Below are 5,326 nucleotides of genomic sequence, written 5' to 3' on the forward strand. Positions count from 1 at the left end.
TTGAGAGTACACTAGCATGTCGTCAATGAATACGATCACAAACTTGTCCAGATAATCCTTGAAGACCATATTCATCAAATCCATAAAGATTGATGGGGCATTGGTTAATCCAAAGGACATAACCAGGAATTGGTGTCCATACCTCGTGCGAAAAGCAGTCTTTGGTATGTCCTCCTATTTATTCCTTAACTGGTGGTAGCCTGACCAAAGATCAATCTTAGAGAACATTGTCTTCCCTTGTAACTGGTCAAACAAGTCGTCGATCCTAGGTAGTGGGTACTTGTTCTCAATGGTTAACTTGTTCAATTCTCTATAGTCAATACACATCCTTAAGGATCCATCCTTCTTCTTGACGAACAACACGAGAGCACCCCATGGCAAAAAGCTTGGTCTGATGAATCCCAAATCCAATAACTCTTGCAACTGAATCTTTAGTTCCTTCAACTCTGCTGGAGCCATTCTATAAGGTGTCCTAGATACTGACTCCGCCCCTCGCCCCAACTCTATGACAAGCTCGATCTCTCGATATGGAGGCAACCCTAGCAAATCTGTGGGGAACAAATCAGGAAATTCACATACTAGTCTGGTCTCTCCTGGTCCAACTGACACAAATCTAGAGGTATCCACAATGTTTGCTAGGAATCCTATGAAACCCTCCTGCAACTAGCCTTCAATGCCAAAATCATAGGTACTCGCGGTCCACTCACTATCCCCACAAATACAAAGGGTACCTCTCCTTCTGGTTCAAAGGTCACTATCCTGCGCTTGCAATCAATCGCCGCCCAATACTTCGATAACCAATCCATCCCTAGGATCATATCAAAGTCATCCATTTCTAGCTCAATCAGATCAACAGACAACTCCCTACTGGAAATGCTCTAACCCATCTCTGAGAGACTACTAGTTCCCCAGTCGGCAACAAAGTCTGAAATCCCCTAGCATACAAATCACTAGGTCTACATAGCTTATCTATCACTATAGCAAAAACAAATAAATGAGTAGTCGCCGAGTCAATCAATGTAGTAAAAGAAGAACCATCACTAGAAATCTGACTTGTCACAACTGAGGGGCTAGCCTCAGCCTCAGTTTGGATTAAGATAAATACTCTGGCAGGAGCGAGACTGTCGCTCTATTTTGGCTCTTCCTTCCTGGCTTGTGGGTAGTCCTTCCTCAGATGACTAATGCTCCCACAAGTAAAGCAGGCCCTGATCCTGCATTCTCCCTGATGTCTTCGTCTACATCGAGGACATAATGGGAAATTCCTCAACTTGTCTCCTCCGCCCTGAAGGCCACTGAAAGCACCCTGTGCTCTCCTGTCTGAATTAGGAGGAACAAAAGAGTCTGGGGCCTTCCTCTTCTGCTCACTGGGGCCACTACCCCGGCTAGGTCCAGTAAAAGGAGGCACCATCCTCCAAGCATCGCGCCTAGCAGTGATCTCTCTCCATATCTGATCCTCAACCCCTCAGCTGTAAGGGCCTTGTCCACTACCTGTGCATAAGTGGTCGTCCTCGGATCCAAAGTTATCTTGACGTCACAGGCGATCATGACATTCAATCCCCACACAAACCAATTTCTTTGTGCCATGTTATTCGGCACCAAATCCGGCACAAACTTTGCTAACCGGTCAAACTTCAAAGCATACTCAGTAACTGTCATTCGGTTCTGAGTCAGGTTGGTAAACTCATCAATCTTTGCAGCATGGACTACAACACTGTAATACTTCTCATTGAAAATGTTTCTGAACTCTTCCCAGGTCATAACTGATTCCTTCTCTGAGACACCACATCCCACCAGATGCGGGCATCTTCTCTTAAAATGTAGCTGGCATAGGCTACCCTCTCATTCCCTTCCACCCTCATGAAATCCAAGATGGAAGAAATCATGTTCATCCACTGCTCTGCCCGCAGTGGGTCTGGTCCACCCTCGAAGGTGGGAGGATGCTGCTTCCTGAACCTCTCATACAAAGGTTCCCATCTATTTTCCACAACAGGATGGGTTGGCACTGGTGCCTCAGTCTGTGGAACCTGTATCCCAATGCCTTGAGGAGAGGCTTGTTGCCTTAACTGTCAAAGCACTTCTTCTGTTCGGTGAAGTCTAGCTTCCATCTCAGTAAACAAATGTTGCCAATTCGGTGGGGCAAGTGGAGGGTCTTGACCCTGGTTGTCATCCTCGGCCCTATTGTCGTGGAGTCTAATTGATCGTCGAGGCATTACCACAGTATGCCTGCAATCAATGACGCCGCATATCAGGCATGATAACAACATCCAAAACCACCTCTCAAATTCATCAACCAATCACATCCAGCAAATCCACATATCATAGATAGCATACAACAATCAAAGGGCCATGCCCTAGCATCATGCATATATATCAACTCATTCATCGTGCTCTATTAAAATATTTAAGCAAACAGGGCATTTTAACAAGCAATCAAGCATATAATTCATTAAATACCAACCAACCCTGAGTCGAGCTTGTCACTGGCAGTGAGCGTACATGTTCAGTCAATCTCTAGGAACCATAAACCTTGGCTCGCTCTGATACCAAGTTGTAACGCCCTACTTCCTTAGAGCTGTTACTATGTGAGTTAAAAATGTGCCATTAGCTCACTACTTCGAGGTTTTAGGTTAAAAGTGTAGCTAAACTTAAATAAAAGTATTTTTAAGACATTTAATTTAAAATTGTGATCATTCATTGAAATCATAAAAGAGTTATCATTTGGGATCCCAAAATACCATTTAGAAAATACTGTACATCTCAAAATACATTTAAGGTCGACTTAGGCGACAAATCTACCAATACATTACATCTTCCCAAAATAACCCTGGTCATGGCGGCTAGGCAGGCCGAACATGTACCCGATGCTCCACGCTCTCTGTACTCATGGTTGGTCAACCTTTCCTCTGCCCTTACCTGCACCATAGACCACCTGTGAGCCGAAGCCCACCAAGAAAACTCAACACAAAACATACAACATATGCATAGCAATCCACAGTTTATAACAAAATAGCCAACAAGCTAAACACATAGCGACCACGCCATCCCAGACGCTTTACTAGGCCCTAGGTTCGCGGTCTTCACCTAGAGGGTGAATTCAGCACCCTAGGAGGGTCTCACCCTATCAGCCTGCACTCGACGTGCTCAGCGTCGATCCCGACCTTTATTGTACCCGATCTTAGTCGTGCCTGGCCCTTGCCGTTCCTAGCCTTCGCCGTTCCCGGCCCTTGCCATTCCCGACCCTTGCCGTTCAATCACAACATGTATCACATAGCATAATAATTGCAGATAATTTAATCACAGATTAAGCACAATTATTAGGGTCGTGCCCTGCAATAAAAACAATGGGGTCATGCCCTGCTTTATAGGTACAACAGTTTCCTTACCGGTGTCTCGAGCTATCCAAGCACCACGATCACGAGCACAGTCCTCTAACCCGAGCCTTGATAAAATCCTAGTCACAATGCATTTATAATAATCATCCATCAGGTTCTAAACCAATAAATAACTTCGGAGTATTAATCTATCCTCTGGAACCTTGGATTCTACCAAACCGAGTAGTAACATTCGAGTTCCCGAGCCTTAACATTCGAGTTCCCAAGCCTTTAAGACCTAATCTCTTTAGGGTCGCGGCAAGCCCTATAGGGCTGCGGCCTGCTACTTGGTTAGAGGGCTAGGCCTTCCCTGTTGAGGACACGAGCCGCGACCTGCACCCCCAAGGTCGCGGTGCCTGATGAACAGGGCCGCGGTGTGGGTCTGTAATGACCCACTAATCTAGAATATTTGGACCATTAACGAAACTATACATAAAACTTACATTTTTGCGGAAATACCATAATTTTACTGAGTAACTTGTTAAAAATATGAGTTTCTTACAAAATAGAATACTAAGAAGGATATGGGATCCCATTGTCTTTAAAAACAAAAACATGATTTAAATGAAAAGAATTACATAAGAAATGCGGAAAATACATATAAAACCATAAAAAGGTAAAATGAGACTACATCCTCGAATCGAATAACGCTCGGCCCCTTGACTCCATTCACCATCGATACACATCCTCTAAGCGTCACGAATCTTACCGCCTCTAAAGTTATTTTCCTGCACATAAAACAAAAAGGAATGAGCCTAATGCCCAGCAAGGAAAATCTAACACATAGTTATACACATAAATTTCATAATAAACGTAAAGACATATCATAACACTTAATACATACACTTATTATAATGGCCATTATTACTTGGGGTCCCATAGACTAAACAAGCTTATGCCCATGAGATTAGTGGGGTCCTACTAGCTAAGTAGGCATATGCCCATAATCTTTTTGGGGTCTTGTTAGTCAAATAGGGCATAAGCCCAAGCCTACAAACATACACATTCATAACATATTCATAACATATCATATTTCATAACATAACACATAAGCAATACACATATAGATTCTATCCTATTTTCCTTATCAAAGTTACCGGGATATGATGGACTGAGTTGGGACTTTTGGAACACTCCTAAAACCATATGAGAAAGAGTGAGTCTCATGAAGAAGAAGAAATGAACATGATTAGGAAGACTAAACCATTGAGAAATATGCTTACCGAAACTTATGTGCTTAAGAACTTGGATTCCCTAACCAAAATAAGAATGAGGTTAGGGGACTGAGTAGAAGGCTTTGAGAAAGAAAATAACATGAAACAAATGAAATAGAGTTTCGGGTTTACCTCAAAGACTTGCAAGACCAATCTAACCACAACCGAAATACTAAAGAACCTTACTTCCCAAAGTGTTTGATAAGCTAAAGATGATTAAGCTTATGACTTTCCCACCCAAGTGTTTAACTCTCACACTCTCCTAGCACTTGCAGCTTCTGATCTTAGAGCAAAAGGTGAATAATGGCTGGGTACTAGGTCCTATTTATAGAGTTTGGGAATGAAAGTATCTTGATTTTACTTGAATAAAAATAATGGCTTTTTAGGTGAAAATCATTTGAATAATCGTTCAGCAGAGGCTGAAGACTCGTTCAAAAGATGCTGGACTTATGAAGAAGTTTGAATGGCTGAAAGGAAAAGAATTCAAAAATGTTTGAATTTATGCTGGAGGAGGCGATATATCGCCCCCTATAGGCGATATATCGCCTGGACCATTGTTCCCGAGGCGACCGTGCATCGATTCGTGTTTTCCGTATCTACGTGCTGCGATATATCGGCACACGCTGAATATTTAAACATGAAATTACACATTTGTAGCTAAGTTTGAATGGAGTAAACAGCCTTGACTAAGCCCTCAACGTATTCAAAGCTGCTGACTGACCCTATAACATTCAAACTTTA

Source organism: Humulus lupulus, chromosome 6 (assembly GCF_963169125.1).
Source record: "Humulus lupulus chromosome 6, drHumLupu1.1, whole genome shotgun sequence".
Lineage (NCBI taxonomy): Eukaryota > Viridiplantae > Streptophyta > Magnoliopsida > Rosales > Cannabaceae > Humulus > Humulus lupulus.